Consider the following 16,234-nt stretch of genomic DNA (forward strand, 5'->3'; position numbering starts at 1 on the left):
GTGGAGGAAACTATTTCAGGATCACACCCACGGCACTAGAGACTGTGTATTAATCACTCACACACACATAGGTGTGGAGTAATCCCGAAGGGGGGCTCTAGGCCAAAGAGGATGCTTATATGAAGAAAGAGGGTCCAGTTCCCAGCAGCTGGTCTGAGACTCCTGTCTTTGCTCTTTCCTACAGAGCTGACTGGACAGCTCAGAGCCTGCCTGAGGAATTCAGAAGACTGCCAGTAGAATGTTCTTTCTATCCTTCAGAATATTTGCTAGGGACTCAGCTGCTGCAGAATACCATAAAGGCTTTCCGTTCATTTTACCATTTTTAACATGACATGGAATTATTTTTTTCCCCAGGGGAATATTGAAATTGAGGACGGCCTTCAGCTAGACTTTACATTAATTTGCATCCAAACAGCAGGCGATATATTTATTTTCATTGTACAAATTTTATCTGATGATGTAAGAGACTTTTGTGTACTAAGGGCTTTGGAACATACAGAGATTGAAGTTGAAGATTTGGGGAAGAAACAGTGTGGAGACGTTTATGTTGTGCACTGGTTCCTTATTCACTTGAACAGTTTCAAGTCTGAAAAAAATCTTGCCATGTCCATAAGAGATTTCATGTAGTATCTGGTAACTAAACTCAAGAATTCTACCTCCAGTCATGCTGTCTGCTGAAATAGTTTGAATAGTCTGCGAAGCCTGTGTTTTCAAATTAGTTGATTTATTAAAAGTGCACAGTAAAGTCAGAGTGTTTGTGGTAACCTTTTTACCATGTTCCAAATGCTGTGTTAAATTTTTTCTATTATATTAGCCTTCTCATGCATAGCCCCATCTGATTTTTTTTTCTTTTTCTTCTGAAAATACAGATTCACAGAAAAGTGCAAAAAAAAACAGTACACAGAGATCCCATGTTCCCTTCACCTAGTTTCATGCAGTGGTAACATCTTATATAACTATAGTTTAATATCAAACCCAGGAAATTGACATTGTTACAGTTCATAGACTGATTTAGATTTCACCCATTTTACATGCCTGCATTAGCGTGTGTGTGTGTGTGTGTGTGTGTGTGTGTGTGTGTGTGTGTGGTTCTGTGCAGTTTTATCATGTGTAGATTTGTGTGACACCACCACAATCAAGATACAGAACTACACCAGCACCTTAGAGATCCCTCATGCTAACCCTTTATTTTCACGCACATGCACCGTCATCTCTAACCCTGAGCAATCACTAAGCTGTTCTCCATCTCTGTAATTTTTTTTTTTTTTAAGATTTTATTTATTTATTTGACAGAGATAGAGACAGCCAGCAAGAGAGGGAACACAAGCAGGGGGAGTGGGAGAGGAAGAAACAGGCTCATAGCAGAGGAGCCTGATGTGGGGCTCGATCCCACAATGCTGAGATCACGCCCTGAGCCGAAGGCAGACGCTTAACCGCTTTGCCACCCAGGCGCCCCTCATCTCTGTAATTTTGTTATTTTGAGAATGTTAGATAAATGGAATCACACAGTATGTTACTTTGGCTTTTTTCCTCTTACCATAATTCCTTTGAGATCTATCCAAATTGTTTCTTGTATTAATAGTTCATTCCTTTTTAATGTTGAGTAGTATTCCAAAGTGTGGATGTACCATAGTTTGTTTAATGGTTCACCCGTTGAAGGACATATACCAGAAGAGTTTCCAGTTTTTGGCTATTACAAATAAAGTGGCTATAAACTTTCTCATACACATTTTTTTTTAAAGATTTTATTTATTTATTTGACAGAGAGAGACAGCCAGCGAGAGAGGGAACACAAGCAGGGGGAGTGGGAGAGGGAGAAGCAGGCTCCTAGCGGAGAAGCCTGATGTGGGGCTCGATCCCAGAATGCTGGGATCACGCCCTGAGCCGAAGGCAGACGCTTAACGACTGCACCACCCAGACGCCCCTCGCATACACATTTTTATGTGAGCATCATGTTTCGTTTTTGGGCGGTAAATGCCTAAAAGTGCTGCGTCATATGATAAGTACATATTTATTTTTACTTTATTTATTTATTTTAGAGAGACAGAGCGAGTGTGCACACACTGGGTGAGGGGCAGGGGAGAGAGAGAGAGAATCCCAAGCAGACTGCTTGCCATGCGTGGAGCCTGATGGCAGGGCTTGATCCCACAACCCTGAGATCATGACCTGAGCTGAAACCAGAAGTCGTAGGCTCAACCGACTGAGCCACCCAGGTGCCCCAAGTACATATTTAGTTTTAAAAGAAACTGCTGAACTCTTTTAGAGCGGTTGTGTCCTAATACATTCCTATCAGTGACGTGTGCGATCCTGTTTCTCTTCATGCTTGCCAGCATTTAGTGTTACCCCTGTATTTTATTTTAGTTGTTCTCATATAGGTAGAGATGGTTCATTGTGCTTGTAGCATACTAACCTCATAAATAGCCTCACCTAATTTTAACTTTAATTTTTATTTTATTAAAAAAAAAGATTTTGTTTATTTAGGAAGAGAGAGAGTGAGATTGGGGGAGGGGCAGAGGAAGAGGGAGAAAGAATCTCAAGCAGACTGGGTGCCGAACTCACAGAGCTTGATGTGGGGTTCAGTTTCACGACCCTGAGATCACAATCTGAGCCAAAACCAGGCGTCAGAGGCTTCACCAGCTGAGCCACCCAGGCGCCCCAACTCTATTTTTATTTTAAAAACTTCTTGGCAGTATTGAGAATGTCCTTAATTAAAAATTTCTAAGTAAAACTCATTTTAAGTTTTTTTTTAATCTCTGAAGTACTTTGCAGTATTTCCTTTACATGTTGCTTTTTCTTAGAAGCTAGTATGAAGTAGAGCTTTATTTTCACTTTTTAAAAATATGTGAAAAGACAACTGCAGAGTTGATTTCAAAATTTAGAGTCCTGTCCTTTTGTATGTTATGAGTAAGCTTTATTTTCTGTCAGCTTGGCTATCTTTTGGGGAGTAAACACTTGTTAGTGGTGGTTTTTGGTGGTGGTGGTGAAGTTACAGTACTTTTTAAGAAAGATTTTATTAATTTGAGAGAAAGAGTAAGCACGCGAATGCGTAGCGAGGGGAGGGAGGCAGGAGAGGGAGAGAGAATCTCAAGCAGACTCCCCGCCAAGCACGGAGCCTGACACAGGGCTCGATCTGACAACCCTGAGATAACGACCTGAGCCAAAACAAAGAGTCAAATGCCTAACTGACGGCGTCATCCTGATGCCCCCCCCCCCCCCCCCCGCTTTTACTATATTTTTATATCGGAACAACGCCTTCAGACTGCAGGGTAAATTCTTCATCTTCACACTTATCCTCAAGTACACCATGTGTCATCAGAACCAGTTTCTGGACTGTGAGAACTGGGATCTGGTCTTTCATGTTTCCCTTACTGTTTTGATTTTTGTCAAAATAATGTAACTTTCAGTACCATCAAGTGTTTTGAATTTCTGCCACAGCAGGAGTAAGAATCCATTAGTATTGTGGTTGTAGAGCTTTAAAAGTTAACTTCTAACAATTTGGATTTAATGAAGTGTTAGGTGTCTGGTGAAGTTTGGAATTTAATGTCTTTATTCCTTGAAGTTAGTTATTCAATCTTTCTTTCTTGGTATGAGGTGTTAATACCATTGTCCTTTAGAATACTTGTTTTTAAAATCAACAGATAGTTTAAATACTACTAATTAATACTAATTGTCAAGAAACTGGAAAATACAGCTACACCAAAGAAACAAAAAATTAGCCCCCATTATACTATTTCCAGGATATAACTACTGTTAACATTTTGCTGTGAATATTTTCACACTGTCAGTGTATGTATACATATATTTCCTTTTTTCTTTTTATCAATATGGATTCCTACTGTGAGTATACTTAAAATTTTTTTCCCAATAAAGGATAAAAAATTTTTTTTAAATAACAAAAATTTATTCTCTCACAACCTGGAGGCCAGAGTTAGAATTGGCTTTATCCTAAGATTGTTTTCATCTTTGGGGGAAGGGTATTAGAATATTGTGGGTGTACTTTTTTAAAAAAGATTTTACTTATTTATTTATTTGAGAGAGAGAGGGAGAGTGCATGTGCGAGCAGGGTTGAGGAGAGGGGCAGAAGGAGAGAGAGGATCTCAAGCGGACTCTAGGCTGAGCGTGGAGCCGGACAACAAGCTTGATCCCACAGCCCTGAGATCATGACCTGAGCAGAAACCAAGAATCGGACGCCTAACTGACTGAGCCACCCAGGCACCCCACAGGCATACTTTTTTTGACTGAAAAAGAACTATTAATAGAACAAATATCTTTCATATAAAATTTATTTCTAAGGCAATATTTATTTATTTATTTATTTATTTATTTATTTATTTATTTATGAGAGAGTGAGAGAGCACGCACGCATGTGCAAGCATATGAACAGGGGATGGGGCAGAGGGAGAGGGCGAGATAGAATCTTAAGCAGGCTCCACGCCCAGCGTGGGGCTTGATCATACAACCCTGAGGTCGAAATCAAGAGTTGGATGGATGCTCAATTGACTGAGCCATCCAGTTGCCCCTCTAAGGCAATTTTTTTTTTTTAAAGATTTATTTATTTATTTATTTGACAGAGACAGCCAGTGAGAGAGGGAACACAGCAGGGGGAGTGGGAGAGGAAGAAGCAGGCTCCCAGCGGAGGAGCCCGATGTGGGACTCGATCCCGTAACGCCAGGATCACGCCCTGCGCCGAAGGCAGACGCTTTAACGACTGCGCTACCCAGGCGCCCCCTAAGGCAATTTTTAATACCTCATTACCTTTAGTAGGACTCTGTGTGCCTGCTTTGTGTGGGCATGGTATCCGTTGGTTTAGTGCACCTTCATTTAGTTCAGGAATCCCCAGGTGGATATTTGCTTTGTTTCTAATTTTTTGTTTTTTAGAAAAAACGTGTTTTTAGAGGAGCCTTTGCTCCAGACAGGATTATTTCTTTTATTTTTGTACTTATTTTTACTGAGATGTAGTTCGCATGGCACCGCATTTACCCTTTTAAAGTATACAGTTTAGGGGTTTTAGAATATTACAGGAGTTGTGTAACTGTCACCATTATCTAATTCCGGAACATTTTATTTTAATTTAATTAATTAATTAATTTAAAAAAAAAAGATTTTATTTATTTGACAGAGAGAGAGTGTGCACAAGTGGTGGGGGCCCGGAGAGGGAGAAGCAGACTCCCTACCAAGCAGGGAGCCCGACCCGGGGCTTGATCCTGGGACCCTGGGATCATGACCTGAGCTGAAGGCAGACGCTCAACTGACCGAGCCACCCAAGCGCCCCTAATTCTGGAACATTTTCATCACCCTAGAAAGAAACCCCGTCCCCATTATCACTCCCCACTCTACCCTTCACCTTCAGCCCCTGGCAAACTCATACAGATCTTCTCTCTCTATAGATTTACTATTCTGAACATTTCATAAGAATGGAATCATATAATATGTGGCTTTTTGTTTATCCATTTACGAGTTGATGGACAGTTGGGTTGTTGCCAGTTTTGGGCCATTATAAATACTGCTGCTATGAACATTCACGTGTAAGTTTGCATGTGGACATATGTTTCTGTTTCTCTTGGGTTAGTACCTAGGAATGGAATTACTGGATCATATAAAGTAGCTGTTAACATTCTCCATTCCCACCAGCAATGTATGAGGTTTCCAGTGTCTCCATATTGTTGTCAACTTTTTTCATTGTCTTTTTGATTTCAGCCATCCTATTGGGTGTGAAGTAGTATCTCCTTGTAGTTTTGATTTGCATTTTCGAAAAGCTAATGGTGAACATCTTTGCATGTGCTTGTAGGCCATGTTTTAATTGGGTTGTCTTTTTGTTGAGTCGAAGAGTCGTTCATATGTTCTAGATACTAGACTCTTTTTAGATAGATGATTTGCAGGGACTTCTTCCTTTCCGTGGATTGTCTTTTTACTTTCTTTATAGTGTTCTTTGAAGTACAAAGGGTTGTTTTTTTCCTATTTTAGAAATTCCAGTATGTGCATTATTTTTTTCTATTGCTTGTGCTTTAGGTGTTATATCCGAGAAACCACTGCCTAATTCAAGATCATGAAAATTAACCCATGTACCTTCTAAGAGTCTTACAGTTTTAGCTCTTACACTTAGGTATTTTATTTTTATTTTTTCAAGCAATCTCTCCACCTAACATGGGGCTCAAATTCATGACCCCAAGATGAAGAGTCACCTGCTGACTGAACCAGCCACGTGCTCCTACATTTAGATTTTAGATCCTTTTTTTTTTTTTTTAACGCAGGGCTTGAACTCACATCCCTGAATTCAAGACCTGAGGCAAGATCAAGAGTGGGGTGCCCAACCGACTGAGCCACCCAGGCATCCCAGGTCTTTTAGATCCATCTTGAGTTCATTTTTGTATATGGTGTGAGGTAGAGGTCCGACTTCATTCTTTTGCCTGTGGATATCCAGTTGTCTCAGCGCCATTTGTTAAAGACTATTCTTTCTCCAAGAATTGTCTTGGCACATAAAGTTTTAGACTGGAAGGTATTTGTACCTCGTAAGGCTTTTGCCACTCTTACCTGTGGAAAGATTGGGCCAGTTTACCCTTAGATCAGCAGTGTTCAAGAATCCCAGTTTCCCCTAAATCCTCACCAATGCTAAATATTATATTTGAAACCAATACAAAAGAAAACAGTTTTTGCCAATTTTATGGGTGAAAAATAGTCTATCATTGATATAATTTGCACATACGTTCACATTAATTGGCTTTTTTTTTTAATTGCTTGTTTCCCTTGCCAGCTTTTTTTTTTTTTTTTCCTTTTCTTGCCTTTTTTTTGGGAGGGGGTTGTCCATTGAGGCATTTTATTTGCACATTATGTATTACATCCCTAGAAAAAGAATCCCTGGATTTTCCCTCCTGTGTGTTTTTGTCTCGCTTCTTCGTTGTCCATGATGCCAGCTGAGGTTGTCAGTACAATGAAACCAAACTGGTGGGAGGGGAGCAGATGATTCTGACATTTTTCTCAATCTTTGAGTTGTACATCAAATCTGGGGCTGATCACTCCACACTTATTTAATCTGCTTGTGAGGTTCACGACAGTTTTCCCAGCTCTGTGATCATCAGTGATTTCAGATTCGCCAGTGTAACCATGCTTCATCATCACAGAAACCAGATGATGACTTTGGAGCATGGCCTAATAAGAACCTGGCATTTGCCTCTCTCTTCAGCATTGCTAATGCTTTTGAGAGCACCTGCCAGGACATTTGTGTGCACCATTATGGCGGCAGGGAAAGATGGTGGAAAGAGCATTGCCTGGCTTTCTTTTGCTGTCTTATTAATTTGTAAAAGCTCTTGGTCTGTCCTATTACAGATATTTATAATTTTGGGGCGCCTGGATGGCTCTGTTGGTTAAGTGTCTGCCTTTGGCACAAGTCACAATCCCAGGGGCCTGGGATCGAGCCCCGCATTGGGCACGCTGCCCACTGGGGAGCCTGTTTCTCCCTCTCCCTCTGCCTTTTCCCCCTGCTTGTGCTCACGCTCTGTCTCAAATAAGTAAAATTTTAGAAAACCCCACAGGAATGCCTAGGTGACTCAGTGGGTTAAGTGTCTACCTTTGGTTCAGATCATGTTCCCAGGGTGCTGGGATCAAGTCCCACATGGGGCTCCTTGCTCGATGGGGAAGCCTGCTTTTTCCTCTGCCTGCTGCTCCCCCCTGCTTGTGTGCCCTCTTTCTCTCTCCCCTCTCTCTGACAAATAAATAAAATCTTAAAAAAAAAAAAAACCCACAATTATTTATAATTTTAAATTCTAATTTTATGATATTTAAATAATTTTATTAGGGCGTAACTTACAATTATAGTATTCACCCATTTTAATTGTACAGTTTGGTGACTGGGCAAATATATACATTTGTGTAACTATAACAATCAAGGTACAGGGAGGGCTGTCGAACATTTCCATCACTCAGAAAGTACGCTCGTGCCTTTATCGTCAATCCCCTTACCTCATCTCTTGCTTTAAGCGACCACTTGCCTTTTCTAGGGTTTCATGTAAATGAAATGATGTATACTCTGTAATCTTTCGTACCTGACTTCTTTCTCTTACCACAATGTTTTGGAGACTCATCCATACTGTTGTGTGTAATATTGGTGTTACTTTGTAATGTCAGTAGTATTCCCTAATGGATCTAGGATCTATCACAATGTGTTCATCCATTCTTCATGACCTATAGAATTTGTAAATGTGTCCTCTGCTTTTGGTATTACTTGTTGGTTTTGCCACTCATCCCTGCACAGGCCAGAACTGATCCACACATTTTTTTGGCCGGGTAATCCACTGTTATGTGCAAACTATTGTGCTAGACTTATTGTGGGAAGTAATGACAGTAAAACATGTTCCTTACCTCCTGGAAAATTACGGTTTGGTGGAATAGACAGTGCTGAAGGTGGAGAGGTTGCTTTTGACTAATGAAGTAAGGGCAAGCTTTGGGTGGAGATTTTTGCTAATGTTTTGAAAGATCGGTTAGATTGTGCAGGGTTGGGGGCGCCTGGGTGGCTCAGTCATTAGGCGTCTGCCTTCAGCTCAGGGCGTGATCCCAGGGTTCTGGGATCGAGCCCCACGTCGGGCTCCCTGCTCAGCGGGAAGCCTGCTTCTCCCTCTCCCACTCCCCCTGCTTGTGTTCCCTCTCTCACTGTGTCTCTCTCTGTCAAATAAATAAAATCTTGGGGCGCCTGGGTGGCACAGCAGTTAGGCGTCTGCCTTCGGCTCAGGGCGTGATCCCGGCGATCTGGGATCGAGCCCCACATCAGGCTCTTCTGCTATGAGCCTGCTTCTTCCTCTCCCACTCCCCCTGCTTGTGTTCCCTCTCTCGCTGGCTGTCTCTATCTCTGTCGAATAAATAAATAAAATCTTTAAAAAAAAAAAAAAAATAAATAAATAAATAAATAAATAAAATCTTAAAAAAAAAAGATTGTGGAGGGTTGGAAAAGAAAAACATTGTATTGGTTTCAAATGATAAGCTCTAAAGGGACAAGTTGGATATATAGTATTTAGCATAATTGAGGTAGATCGTGAACAGGGCCCACCAGGAGGATGGTAGACCTCAACCAAAAGGAGGTCTGAAATTATTCCAGTTAATTTTGTAAAACCTATTTATTATGGAAAATTACAAACAATATGGAAGTGGAGAGAATAATGAACCTCCGTGTACTCATCGTACAGCTTCAGCAGTGATCAGCCCTGGCCAGACTTATTCACCAGCCCACCTTATGTTCATTCCTACGTCACTTTACTTTGAAGCAAATTACAGATGTCACATCATTTTGTATAAATGTGTCTGTATATGTCTCTAGATAAGGACTTTAAAAGAAACCATAATCACAATGCTGTAATTACACCTAAACAAATTAACATTAATTCCTTAGTTGCATCAAATATCCACTGTTCATATTTCCCCAGTTGTGCCATAATTATTTTTTAATGGTTTGTTAAAATCAGAATCTGTATGAGGTTTTGCATTGCCATTGGTTGATATGTCTTTTAAATCTTTTAATCTACAGTTTTGTCTGCCATCTGTTTTCCCCTCATTAATTTATTTGTTGAAGAAATCGAGTTGTTTTTCCTGTAGACTTTTCTGCTGAGTTTTGCTGATTGCATTCCCTTGGTGTCTATATATATATATACGTGTGTATATATATATATACGTATATATATATACGTATATATATATACGTATATATATACGTATATATATATATACGTATATATATATATATGGTTTTATTTATTTATTTGACAGAGAGAGAAACAGCCAGCGAGAGAGGGAGCACAAGCAGGGGGAGAGGGAGAGGAACAAGCAGGCTCCCAGCGGAGCATGGAGCCCGATGTGGGGCTTGATCCCAGGACACTGGGATCATGCCCTGAGCCGAAGGCAGACGCTTAACAACTGAGCCACCCAGGCACCCCCCTTGGTGTCAATTTAATATGTTCCTTTGTCCCCCTCTATTTTCTATAAATTTGTAATTAGATATAGAGGCTTGTTTATGGTTTTTTGTTTGGTGGTTGTTGTTGTTTTTCCAAGAATACTTCAGAGAGGGGTGCCTGGGTGGCTCAGTCAGTTAAGCGTCTGCCTTTGGCTCAGGTCATGATCTCAGGGTCCTGGGATCGAGCCCCACATCGGGCTCCCTGCTCATCGGGGAGTGCTCTCTCAAATAAATAAATAAAATCTTAAAAAAAAGAATACTTCATAGATGGTGATCTGACTTTTCCCAGAACACACATAATGTCTAAGTGTCTTTCTTTTTGTGATGTTAGTAGCCATTAGTGATCATTGCCTGTATTTATTAGTTCATTATTAGGGTTGTAAACTTGTAATATTCTTATTGTCTTGAACCTCTGTCAGTTGTCAGCTACAACACTCGTGAAAGGAGAAACATTTCCTCGTCAGCTCTTTGGTTATCCTAAGGGCGCAGTTCTTACAGGGGACGTGGGGTAAAAGTGAGAAGAGGGATATAACTTGCGACTGGCTCTGTGGATGAGCAGAAGGAAGCAAGGTGGGCTGCATCAAAAAGCTGAGGTGGCCTTTGGGCTGACTGGCGCAGGACGTGTGGGAAAGGCAGTTGATTGTCCCTGTAGTGAGCTGCGCCCGGCCTTCGGCGGGTGGCTGGGACCGCCAAGGGAGCCCTTCGTCCGCAGCCAGTCCTGACCTGGGCTTTCAGCTTGTGTGAGCTGAAGAAAACCTTGGTGGACCTAGTGGCCTGTGAGCCTCTGCTTAGGGGACAGAGTTCTCACAGCCTTTTTTTTTTAAAGATTTTATTTATTTACTTGACAGAGATAGAGACAGCCAGCGAGAGAGGGAACACAAGCAGGGGAGTGGGAGAGGAAGAAGCAGGCTCATAGCGGAGGAGCCTGATGTGGGGCTCGATCCCACAACGCCGGGATCACGCCCTGAGCCGAAGGCAGACGCTTAACGACTGAGCCACCCAGGCGCCCCAGAGTTCTCACAGCCTTAAGGCAACAACCAGGAGTAACACATTTATTTGTCCTTGAAATTAAACTTAATTAAATTTATTATTATTATTATTATTATTATTATTATTATTATTATTATTATATTTCTTCCTCTTGTTCTAACATTCTTTAACCTTAGTGTGAATCGTTCCTGCCCTGGGCTAATGTAAGCTATACAGCATTATAGAAGGAGCTCCTCCCAGTAATATATCTAGTGATTTTTCCCCCCCAATCAAATATTTATTTTAAAAGCCACTATTTACATATAAAAACCACATAGCAAGCATGGTGGCAGCTGTGTAAAGAAAGGGCTGTTTGGTCTCCGTGAAAGAGTGCTCCAGGACGATGACCGGAACCGGCCTCAAGGTCATAGTTTGGCTTCAGCTTCCTTAGGAGTCTGTGGTAGCCCCTTCTGGGAAAGTCAGTAGGCGAGGTCATGTCTGAGGCCGGGCAACAGAGAGATGGTCAAGGGCTCTTCTGTTCTGAGGTAGCCGTTCCTCTGTTTTCCTCCACTACAAGGCGTGTGTGTGTGTGTGTGTGAGTTGAATTTTTTTTTTTGAGCAGTTTTGTATTTACAGAATAATTGAGCAGAAAGTAGCGTCCTCATATATGCCCTCACTCCCTACTCCCATCCCATTTCTCCTTAATTACTTCTTGCATTTGTTACGATTGATGAACCATGTATGGATGCATTAAGGTTGAAGTCCGTAGTTTACATTAGGATTCAGGCTTTGTTTTGTATATCGTAGGTTTTGGCAAATGTATAATGACGTGTATTCATATCACAGCATCATACAGGATAGTTTCACTGCCCTCGGAGTCTTCTGTGCTTCCCCCAGCCATCCTTCCCTCCGCCTGAGCCCCTGGCAATCACTGATCTTTTTACTGTCTTCTTAGTTTTACCTTTTCCAGAATGTCATGTAATTGGAATCCTGCGGTATGTGTCTACTTTCACTGATACGAATTTAGGCTTCCACCATATCTTTTCCTGGCTCGATAGCTCTTTTTTTTTTTTTTTTTTTTTTTACTTTTTATTTTTTTTATTGCGGAATGATACTTCATTGTATGGATGTAACACTATCCAATTACCTATTGAAAGACAGCTTGTTTGTTTCAAGTTTTGGGAGTTATGAATAAAACATCTGTATGCAGGTTTTTGTGTGTACATAAATTTTCAGCTCATTTGGGTAAATACCAAGAAGGAAGATTGCTGGATTGTATGGGAAGAGTATGTTTAGTTTTTTAAGAAACTGCCAGACTGTATTACAAAGTGACTATACTATTTTACATTCCTGCCAGCAGTGAAAGAGTTCCTGCCCTTCCACATTATTTGTCAGCATTTGGTATTGTCCGTGTTCTGAATTTCGGCTAGTCTGATAGGTGTGTAGTAATATCTCATTTTAATTTGCAGTTCCCTATTGACATATGTTAAGTATCTTTTCATATGCTCATTTGCCTCTGTATATTCTTTGATGAGGTGTTTGCTCAGGTGTTTTGCTTGGTTTTTAATTGGCTTATTTTCTTACTGTTGAATTTTAAGAGTTCTTTGTATATTTTGGATACCAGTCCTTTAATCAGATATATGTTTTGTAAAAATTTTCTCCCAGTCTATGGCTTGCTTTTTCATTCTTTTGACAGTGTCTTTTGCAAAGCAGAAGTTTTTACTTTTAGTGAAATTCAGTTTAGCAATACTTTCTTTCCTGGATTGTGCTTTTGGTATTGTGTCTGAGAAGTCATTGCCAAACATAAGGTCACCTAGATTTTCTAAGTTATCTTCTAGGAATTTTATAAATTTTGTGTTTTGCATTTAGGTTCTGTGATCCATTTTGAGTTCATTTTTATTGGAGGTGGAATATCAATGTCTAGATTCATTTTTTTGCATGTGGATGTCCAGTTCTGTCACCGTGCTAAAAAGACTGTCTTTTCCCCATTGAATTGCCTTTGCTCCTTTGTTAAAGATCAGTAGACTATATTTTCTATAGGTCTCATTCTGCACTCTCTGTTCTGTTTTATGATCTATTTGTGTCTTCTTTTGCCAGTACCACACTGTCTTGATTACTTTAGTGAGTTTTTTTGTTTCTTTTTATTTTTGTTTTTTATTACTTTAGTTTTTAGTAAGTCTCGACGTCAGATAGTGTCAGTCCTCCAACTTTGTTCTCCTTCTATGTTGTATTGGTTATTCTGGGTTTTTGTTTTTGTTTTTTCAACTTCCCATATAAATTTTAGAATCAGTTTGTTGATAATGCACAAACCTAATCTTGCTGGAATTTTGATTGGGATTTCATTGAATCTGTAGATATAGTTGGGAAGATATGACAGTGACATCTTGACAATTTTGAGTCTTCTTATCCGTGTACCTGGAATTGCTTCCCTTTTCTTTAGATCTTCTTTTATTTCTTCTGTTAGAGTTTTGTGGTTTCCTTCATAGAGATCTTACACTATGTTGTTAGATTTATACCTAAGTATTTCTTCTTCTTCTTTTTTTGATACTAATGTAAATGGTATTGCATTTTAAATTTCAGATTCCTGTTGTTTATTGCTGGTATGTAACAAAGCAGTTGACTTTTGTTTATTAACTTTGTATCTGCAACCTTAATGGCTTATGAATTTCAGGAATTTTTTTGTTGTTCTTTGGGATTCTCTACGTAGATAATCATGTTATCACCAAACAAAAGCAGTTTTTTTTTTTAATTTTTTATTAAAGATTTTATTTATTTATTTGACAGAGATAGAGACAGCCAGCGAGAGAGGGAACACAAGCAGGGGGAGTGGGAGAGGAAGAAGCAGGCTCCCAGCGGAGGAGCCTGATGTGGGGCTCGATCCCAGGACTCCGGGATCACGCCCTGAGCCGAAGGCAGACGCCCAACGACTGAGCCACTCAGGCGCCCCCAAACAAAAGCAGTTTTATTTCTTCCTTCCCAGTCTGTATACTTTTTTTTTCTTGTATTATTGCATCTGCTAAGGCTTCTAATACGATGCTCAATACGGGGTGAGAGTGGACATCTTGCCTTGTTCCTCATCTTAGCAGGAAAGTCTCTAATTTCTACTCAGTTAAGTTTGATGTTAGCTCTAGGATTTTTGTATATGTTCTTTATCAAGTTCAGAAACTTCCCTTCTGTTTCTGGTTTGCTGAGAATTTTTGACTGGGTGTTGTATTTTTTCAAATGCTTTTTCGGTATCTATTGATATGATCATAGGATTTTTTTTTCTTTAGCCTGTTGATGTGATGGATTACATATATTTATTTTTGAATCTTGAACCAGTCTTGCATACCTGAAATAAATCCTATTTGGTCATGGTGTGTCATTTTTTTGTACGTTGTCGGATTTAGTTCACCAATATTTTGTTGCGGGTTTTTATGTCTGTGTTCATGAAAGATGATGGCTGAATTTTTTCATTCTTCTAATGTCGTTGTCTGGTTTGGGGATTAGGGTAATGCTGGCCTCATAGAATGAGTTAGACAGTGTTTGCTCTGCTTCTGTTTTCTGGAAGAAATTGTAGAGAATTGAGATAATTTCATCCTCAAACTTTTGGTAGATTTCACCAGTGAATCCATCTGTTTTCAGTTTTAAAAGGTTATTAGTTATTGATTCATTTCCTTAGGAGATATAGGCTCATTCAGATGGTTCTTTTCACCTTGTATAAATTCTTTTTTTTATTAAATTTTTTCAAAAGATTTATTTATTTGAGAGAGAGAGCGTGAGTTTGCAGGGGTGGGGGGAGGGGCAGAGAAAGAAGGAGGCAAGAAGACTCCCACTGAACAGGGAGCCCCACGCGGGGCTCCAGCCTTGGATCCTGAGGTCATGACTTGAGCCGAAACCAAGAGTCGGACACTTAACCAACTAAGCCACCCAGGTGCCCTTCACCTTGCGTAAATTCTGATAGATCGTCTCTTTCAAAGAATTGGTCTGTTTCATCTAGATTATCAAAAAGACTCGTTCATAATAATCCTTTATTATCCTCTTAGTGTCCTTAGGCATGGTAGTAATGGCCCTTCTTTCATTTCTGATATTAGTCATTTGTGTCTTCTCTTTTTTTCCCTCCGTTAACCTGACTAGAGATTTATCAGTTTTACTGGTCTTTTCAGGGAATCACCTTTTGGTTTCATTGATTTTTCTCTATTGATCTTATTTTTATTGATTTCCACTCTAACTTTATTTTCTTGTTCTTACTTTGAATTTAATTTGTTCATCTCTTTCTAGTTCTGTAAGGCAGAAACTTAGGTAATTGATTTTTAGGTCCGTCTTTTCTAATATTTGCATTCAGTGCTGTAAGTTTTTTTTAGTAAGTGCTGCTTTCTCTAAATTTCACAAGTTTTGATAAGTTGTATTTTCATTTAGTTAGAGATAGCTCTTGAGACTTCTTTAACTTATGTTTTATTTAGTCTCCCAAGTATTGTGTGTTTAATCTCCAAATATTGTATTTTGGGATTCGTCAGCTATCTTTTTGTTACTGATTTCTAGTTTAATGCCAGAGCATACTTTATATGATTGCTGTTCTTTTAAATTTGTTAAGGTGTGTTTTATGTTCTAGAATGTGGTCTGCTTGCTGGCCTGCTTATGTACTTATTTATTCATAAGAAATGCCGGTGATGTAAGGTTCACTCATCTTTATTGTACGTGACTTCAAAATACCATACGGTTGGGACGCCTGGGTGGCTCAGTTGGTTGAGTGTCTGCCTTCGGCTCGGGTCATGATCTCAGGGTCTTGGGATCGAGCCCCGAGTTGGACTAAGGAGCTCTGCAGGGAGTCTGCTTCTCCCTCTGCCTGCGACTCGCCCTGCTTGTGGTCTCTTTCTCTCTGACAAAAAGATAACGTCATCAATACACACACACACACACACACACACACAAAATACCATGTGGCTAGAAAAATCAGAACGAAGCAACTCAAGTATTCGTTGGTGGATGAATGGATAAACAAAATATGGCCTATACATACAATGGAATATTATTTAGCCTTAAAAAGGAAGGGAATTCTGACCTGTGCTACAATGTGGATGAACCTTGATGACATGCCAAGTGAGAAAAACCAGTCAGAAAGGACAGATACTGCATGATTCAGCTTCTGTGAGGTGCCTAGAGAGTAGTCATTCATAGAGACAGAAAGCTGATTGTGGTTGCATGGGCTGTGGGAAGAAGAGAGTGGGGAATTTTAGTGTTAATGGGTACAAACTTTCATTTGGGGAAGATGACAAAGTTTTGGGGTAAACTCACAGTTGTGCAGTATGAATAAGTTCTGGAAATCTGTATAGCATAGTGTCTGTAACATCT

At 40.0% G+C, this 16,234-nt stretch overlaps 1 protein-coding gene and 1 pseudogene across 2 annotated transcripts in view; one reads left to right on the plus strand and one right to left on the minus strand.

Moving 5' to 3' along the window:
- The window catches only part of TENT4B (terminal nucleotidyltransferase 4B), a 68,659-nt gene that overhangs the window by 6,046 nt on the left and 46,379 nt on the right, over positions 1–16,234 (plus strand). The gene's annotated exons all lie outside the window — the stretch shown is intronic.
- LOC123798392 (small ribosomal subunit protein uS8 pseudogene) lies at positions 6,841–7,253 on the minus strand (annotated as a pseudogene).

The sequence above is a fragment of the Ursus americanus genome, chromosome 21, assembly GCF_024610735.1.
Source record: "Ursus americanus isolate L20-20 chromosome 21, mUrsAme1.1.p, whole genome shotgun sequence".
Classification (NCBI taxonomy): domain Eukaryota; kingdom Metazoa; phylum Chordata; class Mammalia; order Carnivora; family Ursidae; genus Ursus; species Ursus americanus.